Source organism: Bubalus kerabau, chromosome X, assembly GCF_029407905.1.
Source record: "Bubalus kerabau isolate K-KA32 ecotype Philippines breed swamp buffalo chromosome X, PCC_UOA_SB_1v2, whole genome shotgun sequence".
NCBI lineage: Eukaryota > Metazoa > Chordata > Mammalia > Artiodactyla > Bovidae > Bubalus > Bubalus kerabau.
The window spans coordinates 132,247,172-132,260,392 of record NC_073647.1 but is presented as its reverse complement, the minus strand read 5'-3'; the positions used below and the strand labels follow the sequence as shown (position 1 = coordinate 132,260,392).

Below are 13,221 nucleotides of genomic sequence, written 5' to 3'. Positions count from 1 at the left end.
TGTGCAAATGTCATCAGGTTTTTGTGCAAATGATCAGGACTCCCCTAACCTATAGAGCTGCTAACCCTGAGCTTTAAAGGGAAACAATAAACATCATGGGCCAGTGTTTCAGTTGTACAACAAGACGGCTGGATAGCATGAAACCTTGGGGGGGATTGGTTTCATCAGTGCTTTGTCCCTGAATTCAGGAAGTACCTTGCCAGTAAGGGACTGCCTTTTAAAATTCTTTTGATATTGGACAATGCCCTTGGTCACCAAGAACCCTGTGAGTTCAACACCAAAGGCATGAAAGTGGTCTCCTTTCCTCTAAACACAACATCTTTAAGTCAGCCTATAGATCAGAGGGTCAAAAGGACCTTTCAGGCTCATTACACAGGGTACTGTATGGAAATGATTGTTAATGCTATGGAAGAGAACCCTGATAGAACATCATGAACTCTGGAAGGATTACACAAGTGAAGATGCGATTGTTGTTACCAGAAAAAAAAAAAAAAAAAAAACTCATGAAAGCCCAAAACAATAAATTCCTGCTAAAGAAAACAGTCCAGTTGTCGTGTATGCCTTCACAGGATTTGTGACAGAGTCAAGGAAATCATGAAAGAGACTGTGGATATGACATGAAAGGGTGGGAGGGGGTGCAGAGTCCCAAAATACAGATCTTGGAAAAACCCAAGAGCTAACAGACACTACAGCAGAGGAATTAACAAAATACCACTTGATGGAGATGAATGGTTCCGAACCAGAGCTGGATGATGAGGAACAAGATGTAGAAGAAGCAGTGCCAGAAAACAATTGACATTAGACAATCTGGCAGAAGCATTCTGAGGACTCAAGACTGCTTTTGACTCTTGTATGGCATGGAACCTTCTATGATAAAGGCACTGAAATGAAAGCAAATGGTGGAAGGAGGACTGATAACACACAGAAACGTTTTTAGAGAAATGAAAAAGCAAAATCTTCAGACAGAAATTACAATGTATTTCCATAAAGATACACTGAGTGTGCCTGCTTCCTCTGCCTCCCCTTCCACCTCCTCTGCTCTTCCATCTCTGCCACTCATCAAGGTCAACGCCTCCTCTTCCTCCTCCTCTTCAGCCTACTCAGCAAGAAGGTGTGAGGAATGAAGACCTACATGATGATCCACTTCCACTCAATGAGTAGTAAATAATCATTGTGCCATATGGGTAATCAACTCATCTGTTGAGTATGTGTGTGAGTGTCTTTGTTCTAAGAGCTAATAACTGTAGGCAAGGACTGTATGAGATGTTTCTGTGGCATCATCTTCATCATCACCACCAGCTAAGTATTCATCAGGTAGAACATTGCGTGCAAGACTTGTATTGAAATGGATAGCCTACCATTGCATAGGCAGAAGGTGAGTGATATTTAATATAAAATTAATAATGTTTCATTTTTTTACTGTTTTATGACTTTACTTTCAAGGAATTATATTACTGTACATTGTCCTACCTCTCTCTTGTGAATGGATAAACATAAATGCATATCAGGCTGTCATCACAGGTGTTTTCTCTTAAAGTAACAATGTTTTCAGTACTCTATTATAAATATGACCATAATAGTGTATGATATAAAAAAATTTTAGTGATTCATTCACTACTGTATATTCTCAGCTACCACGAAGCAATCCTATCAAGTACTCTAGGCTGCTGCTACTGTTACTTCTAAGTCACTTCAGTCGTGTCCGACTCTGTGCAACCCCATAGATGGCAGCCCACCAGGCTCCCCCGTCCCTGGGATTCTCCAGGCAAGAACACTGGAGTGGGTTGCCATTTCCTTCTCCAATGCATGAGAGTGAAAAGTGAAAGTGAAGTCGCTCAGTCATGTCCGACTTTTAGCGACCCCACGGACTGCAGCCTACCAGGCTCCTCCCATCCATGGGATTTTCCAGGCAAGAGTACTGGAGTGGGGTGCCATTGCCTTCTCCGACACTAGGCTACTATAAAGCAATTATATTTCTTCTTCTTCATGATCAATGCTTGAATCATTATACCTGTAACTAAATATGAATTTCTTTTCACATTATGTTTTCAGTTTTGATATATAGTGTCTTGTATCTATAGTCTTTTGTGTCAGTAAGACAATATAGATGTAGGTACTGACAGACAATTCTTGTAAATGGATGCTGTAATCCTGTAGTATTGATAAACACAGTACTGTTAATATATTTTCTCTTATGATTTTCTGAATAACATTTTGCTGTCTCTAGCTTACTTTAGCATAAGTATACAGTAGAAAATACTTATAGTATACAAAATAAGCATTGAGCCTTTGTCAGTCAGGCTTCCAGTCAACAGTAGGTTATTATTAGTTACGTGTGGACAGAGTCAAAAGAATACAGGGGGTTTTGACTGCATGGGGGTTTGGTGCCTCTAAACTCCACATGATGCAAGGGTTAATTGTTTATCCAAAGGAAGTGAAATCAGTATCTCGAAGAGACATCTTCACTCCTGTGTTCATTGCACCATTATTTACAATAGCCAGTATATGGTAACAACCCAAATATCTACCAACAGATATATGGATAAAGAAAATGTGGTAGACACAGACAAGGAGATATAATTTCACCTTAAAAAGGAAAGAAATGTTGTTATATGGGACAACATGGAGAAACCACAGGGACATTATTCTAAATGAAATAAGTCAGTCACAGAAGGACAAATGCTGCATGGTTCCACTTATATGAGGTATTTAAAGTCTTTAAACACATAGAAACACAGAGGGGCCACAGGAGGGAGAAATGGGCAGTTGCTTTGCACTTGGTATAATGTTTCAGTTATTCAAGATGAATAAATTCCAGAGATTTGCTGTGCAACAGTGTACCTGTTTTTAACCGTACTGTGCTGTGTGCCTAAAATTTTAAGAGTAGATTTAATGTTAAATGTTTTTACCACAACAATAATTTGAAATTTTGATTGCCCTGCTCTCCAGTAGAGAGTAAGCTGATTAAGTGCAAGCATTTAGAAAAGAACTCTTTTATACTGTTGGTGAGAATGTCAATGGGTAAAGCCACTGTGGAAAACAGTATTGAGGTTCCTCAAAAAATTAAAAATTGAATTACCATATGATTCAGCAAACCACTTCTGGGTATCTATCCAAAGGAGTTAAAATTACACTCTCCAGGAGATATCAGTATTCCCGTATTTGTTGCAGCATTATTCACAATAACCAAAACAGGGAAGCAGCCTAAATGTCCTTTGATGGATGAATGGATAAATATATGGTATATACATATCATGGAGTGTTGTGTGTGTGTGTTCTCAGTCACTCAGTTGTGTCTGACACTTTCTATCCCATGGACTGTAGCCCACGAAGCTCCTCTGACCATGGGATTTCCCAGGGAAGAATAGTGGAATGAGTTGCCATTTCCTCCTCCAGGGGCTCTTCCCAATCAAGGGATTGAACACAAGTCTCCTGTGTGTCCTAAATTGGCAGGTGGATTCTGTACCACTGAGTTACATGTGAAGCCTATAATGGAGTATTATTCAGCCTTAAAAAAAAAAAGGAAACTTTGTCATTTGCAATAACAGAGATGACCTAGAAGACATTGTGCTAAGTGAAATAATCCAGACACAGAAGGAGAAATAGATGATATCACTTAAATGAGGAATCTAAAATAGGCAACCTGATAGAAGCAGAGTAGGATGGTGATTGCCAGGGGCTGGGAGGAGGTGTAATGAGGAAGTGATTGTCAAAGGGCACTGATTTTCAGTTATATACAGTGAATAATTTCTAGAAATATACCGTGTAGCATAGAGCCTATAGTTAACAATTCCATATTGTACACTTAAAGATTTTCTAAAAGGGTAGATGTTACATTAATTGTTCAGGGAGTCTTATCCACTGGATCACCAGGGAAGTTCTGAGAATGAGCTTTTTGGATGCTTACTAGTACCGTGGATGGTTTGTGTTTAAAAAAAAAAAAAAAAGGAACAACAGCAACCACCAAAACAACGTCTAGCCCCTGCCCGTTGAATTTTAGAATCTAGGAGGTACCATTACATAAAAATATGGTGAGATACTCTCTGACCAAAAGCAGCAGTCCCCAACCTGCAGGCCTTGGACCAGTACCTCCTGTGAGATCAGCAGTGGCATTTACATTTGAAATAAAGTTCACAATAAATGCACTGTGCTTGAATTACCCCAAAACCATCCCCCACTCCAAGTCTGTGGAAAAATTGTCTTCTACAAAACCAGTCCATGGTGCCAAAAAGGTTGGGGACTGCAGAAAGAACAAGTCAAAAGCAGGGGTAAGCGGGGGCAGGCAGTTGGAGTTGAAAGCAAGTGTAAATGGCCTGCAGTGAGGCAGTTTGGAGCCTTGTTGTTTGTTGTTCAGTCATTAAGTCATGTCCCACTCTTTGTGACTCCATAGACTGCAGCTCACCAGGCCTCTCTGCGCTTCACTGTCTCCTCGAGTTTTCTCAAACTCATGTCCATTGAGTCAGTGATGCCTTCCAACCATCTTCACCTCTGCTGCCCCCTCCTCTCCTGCCCTCAATCTCTGTTTCCTAGCATCGGGGTCTTTTCCAATGAGTCGGCTCTTCACATCAGGTGGCCAAAGTATTGGAGCTTCAGCTTCAGCATCAGTCCTTCCAATGAATACTCAGGGTTGATTTCTTTTTGGATGGACTGGCTTGATCTCCTTGCTGTCCACGGGACTCGCAAGAATCTTCTCCAGCACCACAGTTTGAAAGCATCAATTCTTCAGCGCTCTGCCATCTTTATGGTCCAACTCTCACATCCATACATGACTACTGGAAAAACCATAGCTTTGAGTACAGGGACCTTTGTCGGCAAACGGATGTCTCCGTTTTTTAATACACAGTCTCGCTTTGGAGCCTTAGGAAAATGCAAAGCCTTCAGCGAGAGGTCATTTCAAGGGAAGTTGCCTGGTGGGCTACTCCTAGACAGTGGGAGTGGTGAGCCCGGTCAGATCCTCAGATGGAGGGCCTCAGAGAATCCACAGTCTCCTGGACTGGTGACCTTTACACTGAGTTGAGGGAGCCAGAGACCTCTCCTTAAGGACCTACTCGATTATTTTATCTTGTGTGTAATTGGGCAAATTCTAGATTTCTTGTTGGTACTTAAATGCGTGGAAATATTCATTAATTAGATGAAAGGGTATCTGGGAGGGAAGATACTGGTCAATGACAAAAATTCTAAGAGCTCTGAGTTGTTTCCAGCTGGGAAAGATTCTACCTCAGGCACATTCTATGTTACATCCTGTGGTGGGAATGTTACATGATTGTCCTTGCTAGGCAACATTTAGTGCACTGTGATTATCTTTGTCTTGGAGTTGGGATAATGTGCTGGAGTTCAGGGGGCTAGTGAAAAAGCATGTGAAACAATTGACCAGCTTAAACTGGTTTGACCCTCTCAAATAGATTGTTGATTAGTCACACCTTGAGTCATTTTACAAAGAAAGAACTGCAAGTGTCTAAGAGGGAACACATGACCTCAGGATGACCCCAGAGCCAAGCTCTTCAGTCTGCAAAACTCAAGAGAAGAGAAATATCGTCCTGGGCCATTTACAAAGTGAGAAGTCCTTCAATGAGGAAAACCTGGCTTCCTGTAACCTGAGTAGCTGAAATGAAATTGAAGACTAGCCAATTAGCTTCCAATAGAAATTCCCGAGACCCCTTAAATTGCACCCAGGCTCCTGGATTGGAGAGAGATCTGATACCTTGCATCCTGCATTGGTTGGCCTTGCAGTAAAGCTCTTTTCTCTAAAGCTCTTGCCATAAGTATTGACTTCTCTGAGCATCGGGCTTGAGCCCATGTTCTGTGAGTTTGGGCAGCCTTATTGAGGTTTAGGACTTGTGACCATCTGCTTGATGCACTGTAGCCCCTGATGGGCCCTCAACACCAACCCTGAGTGGCCACCTATACTGAGTTTGTCTAGAGAGTTGGCTCTCGGGTTCCTGTTTGCTAGCCATGGCACTCTGGGCTCCTCTGGCTTCTGGGGCTCCTTTCACTTTTAAGGAAGGAAACAGCTCCTGGATCAGACATCTTTGGGGTGAGTAAACTCCTTAAAATATGCCTGTAACTAAATGTGCTATATGAAGTTAGAAAGTGCCTGTAGTCTAATAATCTCATCAGGACTGTGTGTTAGAGAGGATGAGACGGTTGGATGGCATCACTGACTCAATGGGCATGAGTTTGAGCAAACCTGAGGAGAAAGTGAAGGACAGGGAAGCCTGGTATGCTGTAGTCCATTGGGTTGCACAGAGTCAGACGTGACAAATTGAAGAACGACACCACTACTGTGGGTTAGAGTCCCACCTAGGAGTTTCTTCTGTCTGATTAGAATCCTAAGGCTACAGTCGTGGGTTAAAGACCCACCCAAAAGAGGACAATGTCAGAGGTTAGCGCTACTGAGGTGCTCAAATGATTGGGTTAGAGTTCTGAACACTGGCTTAAGGTTCCAGGCCTTTGGATTTAATTGCCTATGTTTGTCTGTGTCTGACTCTTTTATGTGTTGGGATTGGCTAATAGGAGTTGGCTATAATGGCACCCCACTCCAATACTCTTGCCTGGAAAATCCCATGGATGGGAGGAGCCTGGTGGGCTGCAGTCCATGGGGTCGCTAGGAGTTGGGCACGACTGAGCGACTTCACTTTCACTTTTCACTTTCATGCATTGGAGAAGGAAATGGCAACCCACTCCAGTGTTCTTGCCTGGAGAATCCCGGGGATGGGGGAGCCTGGTGGGCTGCCGCCTATGGGATCGCACGGAGTCGGACGCGACTGAAGCGACTTAGTAGCAGCAGCATGGGATGAATGTGGCGAGACTTTATTCAACCTGTAATTAATGAGGGTCCTCTGAATCCGGAGATAAAACACCTTGCTCCTCGCCTGGAAATCTTGCTCTATGGAGGTGATGGGGGTTTTCCCCTTTGCCTAAGGTGACAGCACAGAGGTATTGTTACAGATGGATATTCTTTTTTAAAAAAAAAAAATTTGTTGCAGATTTGTTGATTTACAATCTTATGTTAGTTTCAGGTGTCCAGCAAAGTGATTCAGTTACACATATACTCAATCTTTTCCAGATTCTTTTTCCATATAGGCTATTACAGAATATTGAGTAGAGTTCCCTTTGTTATATAGGAGGTCCTGTTCAGTTATCTATTTTCTATATTGGTTGTGTGTGTATGTTCATCTTAAGCTTCTAAAGTATCCCCCCCAACAAAGTTCTCCTTTGGTAACCATAAATCTCTTTTCAAATTGTGGGAGTCTGGTTCTGTTTTTTGAATAAGTCCATTTGTGTCATTTTAAAAAATTAGACTGTACCTATGAGCAATATACTGTGGTATTTGTCTTGGTCTGACTTCTCTCATTATGACAATCTCTAGATCCATCCATGTTGCTGAAAATGGCATTCTTTCATTCTTTTTTATGGCTGAGTATTCTTCCATTGTATTTATGTATCACATCTTTTTCATCTGTTGATGGACCTGTAGGTTGTTTCCATGTCTTGGCTCTTGTAAACAGTGCCCCAAGGAACATGGGGGTGCTTGTTCCTATTCAAGTTATGGTTTTCTTCGGATATATGCCCAGGTAGTCTATTTTTTATTTTTTTTTATTTTTTTAATTTTTTTGGCCATTTAACATTTTTTTTTAATTTTATTTTATTTTTAAACTTTACATAACTGTATTAGTTTTGCCAAATATCAAAATGAATAAAATTTATTGGAGTATAGTTGTTTTACAATGTTGTGTTAGTTTTAGGCATATAGCAAAGTAATGCTGTTATATATATATATTAATTCATTTTCAGTTTCTTTTCTCATGTAGGTTATCCCAGAATATTGATTAGAGTTCCCTGTGCTATGCAGGAGGTCCTTATTGGTTATCTATTTCATAAATAGGGGTGTGTGTACGTTGATCCCAAGCTCCTGATTTATCCCTCCCTCCTACATTTCCCTTTAGTATCCATAAGTTCGTTTTCAGGATCCGTAAGTTTTCTGTTTTGTATTAAGTTCATTTTATCACTTTTTAAAATTAGATTCCACATATGAAGGATATATTTGTCTTTGACTTACTTCACTTCGTATGACAATCCCTAGGTGCATCCATGTTGCTGCAAATGGCATTCTTTCCTATGGCTGAGTAATATTCCTTTGTATTTCTGGACCACATGTTTATCTACTTCTCTGTTGATGGACATTTAGGTTGTTCCCATGTCTTAGGTATTGTAAATATTGCTGTAATTTACATTGGGGTGATTATTCCATTTTTGAATTATGTTTTTCTCAGGATATATGCTCAGGAGACAGATTGCTGGATATTATGATGGTATTATTTTTCTATTTCATTTTATTGAGTATAATTAATTTAAAATGTTGTGTTAGTTTCAGGTATATAACAGAGTGATTCAGTTATACATACACATATTCACTCATTTTCAGACTCTTTTGTCATACAGATTACTACAGATTATTGAGTACAGTTCCCTGTGTTATACAGTAGGTGCTTTGGGGTTACTGCTATTATATATATTAGTTGTAGATGTGGGCTTCCCAAGTGGCACAGTGGTAAAGAATCACCTGCCAATGCAGGAGACACAAAATAAGTGGGTTCAGTCCCTGGGTCAGGAAGATCCCCTAGAGCAGGAAATCACAACTCACTCCAGTATTCTGACCTGGAAAATTCCATGGATGGAGGGTCCTGGTGGACTACAGTCCATGGAGTCACGAAGAGTCAGACACATCAGTCGTGTATGTTTATCTCAGGCTCCTAAAGTATCCCTCCCCCAACATTTCTCCAGTGGTAATCATAAGCTTGTTTTCGATACCCATAAGTCGGTTTATATTTTGTAAATGAGTTTATTTGTGAAGTGAAATGAAAGTCGTTGTCTTATCCAACTCTTTGTGACCCCATGGCCTATACAGTCCATGGAATTCTCCAGGCCAGAATACTGGAGTGGGTAGCCTTTCCCTTCTCCAGGGGGTCTTCCCAACCCCGGGATCAAAGCCAGGTCTCCCACATTGCAGGTAGATTCTTTACTAGCTGAGCCACCAGGGAAGCAAGTTCATTTGTGTCATTTTTTAAAAATTAGATTCCACTTACGAGTGATAACATATGATATTTGTCTTTCTCTGTCTTTTTTTTTTTTTCTGGTAGACAATTTATTTTTTTTTTTAATTTTATTTTTAAACTTTACATAACTGTATTAGTTTTGCCAAATATCAAAATGAATCCGCCACAGGTATACATGTGTTCCCCATCCCGAACCCCCCTCCCTCCTCCCTCCCCATTCCATCCCTCTGGGTCGTCCCAGTGCACCAGCCCCAAGCATCCAGTATTCTCTGTCTTACTTTACTTATTATGACATTCCCTAGGTCCATCCATGTTGCTGCACATGTCATTAATTAATTCTTTTTATGGCTGAATAATATTCCATTGAATATATTTACGACAAATGCTTTATTCATTCCTCTGTTGATGGACATTTAGGTTACTTCCATATCTTCGTAAATGTAAATAGTGCTGCAATGAAGATTGGCGTGCATGTATATTTATGAATCATGGTTTTCTCTGGATATGTACCAGGAGTGGGATTGGTAAATCATATGGTAACTCTATTTTTCGTTTTTCAAGGAACTTCCATAATGTTCTCCGTAGAGACTGTGTCAATTTGCATTCCCACCGAGAGTGCAACAGTGTTCCCTTTTTTCCATACTCCATCATTTGTTGTTTGCAGATCTGGGGATGAAGACCATTCTGGCTGGTGTGAGGTGATACCTCATTGTACTTTTCATTTGCATGTTTCTGATAATTAGTGATGTTGAGCATCTTTGCATATGCTTTTTGGTCATCTGTGTGTCTTCTTTGAAGGAATGTTTGTTTATACACTCTGCCTACTTTTTATGGGATTGTTTATTTGACACAGAGGTGCATGAGCTATTTATATATTTTGGAGATTATTCTGCTGTTGTTTGCATTGTTTGAAAATATTTCCTCTCATTCTGTGAGTTGTCTTTTTGTTTTTGGTTTCTTTTGCTGTGTGGAAGCTTTTGACTTTCATTAAGGGTCACCTGTTTGTTTTTATTTTTATTTTAATTACTCCAGGAGGTGGATCAAAAACCATTTTACTAAAATAAAAAAATACTGCTGCAACTTATGTCAAACAGTGAATGTTCTGCCTAGGTTTTCCTCTGAGGGTTTTATAGAATCTGGGTTTACATTTCGGTCTTTGATCCATTTTGAGTTTATTTTTGTGTATGGTGTTAGAGAATGTTCTACATTCATTATTTTACATGTAACTGTCCAGTTTTCAAGGCACCACTTATTGAAGAGACTGTCTTTTTTGGTTCGCTAGTATTTTGTTCAGGATTTTTCCATCTGTGTTCTTCAGTGATATTGGCCTGTCATTTTCTTTTTTTTGTTTTTGTGTGTGTGCTTCTCTGTCTGGTTTTGCTCTCAAGGTGATGGTGGCCTCATAGAATGAGCTTGGGAGTGTTCCTCCCTCTGTAATTCTTTTTGGAAGAGGTTGATAGAATCTCTAAGTGTTGGATAGAACTATCCGAGAAGCCACCTGATCCTGGACATTTTATTGGAAAATTTTAAATCACTGTTTCAGTACTTGTGATCTGTCTACTCACGTTCTCTAGTTCTTCCTTGTTTAGTCTTGAAAGGCTGTACCTCTCTAAGAATCTGTCATTTCTTCTAGATTGTCCATTTTATTTGCATAGAGTTGTTTATAGTAGTCTCTTATGATACTTGGAGTTCGACACGAGTGTATTCTTGATGAAACCAGCCCTGATTACCTTGTCGTGGTGTGAGCATAAATGTAAGGTGAGGGAGTATAAAGCAGGAAAAGTCTCCCCCCGACACACAGAAGAATGCACCCTAATCCGGCTAAGGAATTTCTTTTTTTTTTTTTCTCCTTCCAGTTTTATTGCAATATAATTGACTTAGAGCACTGGGTAAGTTTAAGGTGTACAGCACAATGATTTGACTTACACACACAATGAAATGATTGCCACAGTAAGTTTAGGGAACATCCGTCATCTCATATAGATATAAAAGAAAAGAAAAAAATTTTTCCTTGTTTTGATGCACGATACTGGATGCTTGGGGATGGTGGACTGGGATGACCCAGAGGGATGGTACGGGGAGGAAGGAGGGAGGAGGGATCAGGAAGGGAAACACATGTATACCTGTGGTAGATTCATGTTGATATATGGCAAAACCAATACAATATTGTAAAGTTAAAAAATAAAATAAAAATAAAGAAAAAAAATCAGATGAAGGAAGTAAAAATGTCACACTTCCAGTTATAAGATAAATCAGTACTAGGGATGCAATGTCTTTGGGCTTCCCCCATTGGTTCAGATGGTAAAGAACCTGCCGGCTAAGGAATTTCATACAATAGGGGACATTCTGGTGTTTCCTCACTAAAAAGTCCAGTCCTATTGTATATCAGCCAGAATAGCAGGGAGGTAGTTCTGAACTACTTTTATATATTTGTGCATGCTGCTGCTGCTAAGTCACTTCAGTCGCATGTCCTACTCTCTGCGACCCCATAGACAGCAGCCCACCAGGCTTCCCCGTCTCTGGGATTCTCCAGGCAAGAACACTGGAGTGGGTTGCCATTTCCTTCTCCAATGCATGAAAGTGAAAAGTGAAAGTGAAGTCGCTCAGTCGTGTCCGACTCTGTGCGGCCCCATGGACTGCTGGCTACGAGGCTCCTCCGTCCATGGGATTTTCCAGGCAAGAGTACTGGAGTGGGGTGCCATTGCCTTCTCCGATATTTGTGCATGCGTGATGTTAAAAATGAAATTTTACCAGGAAAAATAGCCATTGGTTGTGGTCTTAATGGCCATGGGCTACATAGAGGCCTTGGAGTCAATGTATTTCCCCTGAAAATTGCCCAGACATCTAGATTTGCTTATCAGTGATCTCTGCTGGAGGGGTAAAGTATTTTGGTCATGTACCAGAAAGATTAAACCCCAGCATGCTCAGAAAGGAAGTGAGGAAATCGGTGTTTGAATGTGTGTGCTCCTGAATTGCTCTCTGAAAGTCAGCTCTGCCTGAGTCTAAGACAGCTTCCTCTTTCACTTTCTTCAATGTGATGCAATCACTGTCTCAGCCTCCTACACACTAGGTAAGTTTTTCTACATGGAGACTGAGACAGAGCCTGAACTTCTATAGGACCCTCCTCAGTAGACAAGTATGCCCTCAGCACATGGGAGGGCAGAAATATTAGGAGCCTGTGACCAAATGGGCTGCGGTCTTGGATCTGGTGGGACAGATTCCTTGGAAGCTGGGTAGCATGTGTGCCTTTCAAGCTATAGTTTGACAACCACATATAATAATGGAAAACTATTCAAGGTTCTTTATGTGAACACTCAGATCCAAGCTGGTCACCTTGAGACTGTCCATTCTTCTCAGTGGTTTCTCCAGGGAGCTCATACAGCCAACGCTTTCCAGAAACCAAACTAGGAGATGGAATTGGGTCCTAAATTAAGGGGTGATGCCTCAAGTTTGCCCATTTTCTTCCTAGAGAGGAACAAAGCGCTCTAAGCCACAGATAGAGAAGCCCTGAAGGCTTTCCTACACCTCCCACGAATGCAAGGGCTTTCCAGGGAGACCTCAAGTTCCTGATAAGAGTACTGGTTGATATCCACTTCAATCCATGAAGTCTGGGAAGAGGCAGCAAGCATTGGTTAAAGACAGTTGGTCCAGGCTCTGTTTTCTGGACAAAAGGTAAACTATTTTGAGCACTACAGTGGGAGAAATTGGTCAGTCAACTGCAGAGCTCAGTTTGGGCTGAGGAGTGGCCAGGAAGAGCCAAGACAGATGACCCAATAGTAATAAATTCCATCCAGGCACCAAAACGCCAAACTTCAAGCAATAGCCTGAAAAGAAACATGTGAAGGAAACAAAGCCTCTGATAATATCTTTCTTAAATAGCAATTAATCCTAACCTTGTCAGTGCTTATGTAACGCTCCAGTCCTGGTGGTACAAAACTCTGTGACCTGGGATTATCATTTTCTACAGAATTTGAGACTCATTAACCAAATTGAGGATGATTTCCCACAAGCTTGAAGAATGTACAAGGAGAAATGGGGGGATTGAAGCATAAAGCATTGACCAGTTTAAAGTGGTTTTGCCTCCTTAAACAGGCTGTTGATTAATCAAACCTTGAGTTATTTTTAGAGGCAGCACTATGCATATGCCAAAAAGGAGCCTATGTTT

The 13,221-nt window shown here is 40.8% G+C and overlaps 1 protein-coding gene across 8 annotated transcripts in view; it reads left to right on the top strand.

The window, feature by feature from the left end:
• The first annotated feature begins 1,186 nt into the window (after nt 1–1,186).
• Nucleotides 1,187–13,221, top strand: part of LOC129638775 (melanoma-associated antigen B1-like) — a 32,418-nt gene continuing 20,383 nt past the window's right edge. For 2 of the 8 annotated variants that reach the window (XR_008708015.1, XM_055563432.1), the window contains exons 1-2: nt 5,898–6,034; nt 12,526–12,728. The gene's annotated coding sequence lies outside the window, so the exon portion shown is untranslated. Of the gene's footprint in view, nt 1,376–5,530; nt 6,035–6,488; nt 6,937–9,635; nt 9,755–12,525; nt 12,729–13,221 lie in introns of those variants that run through there. The other 6 variants (XM_055563431.1, XM_055563430.1, XM_055563433.1 and 3 more) reach the window with 5 other exon arrangements.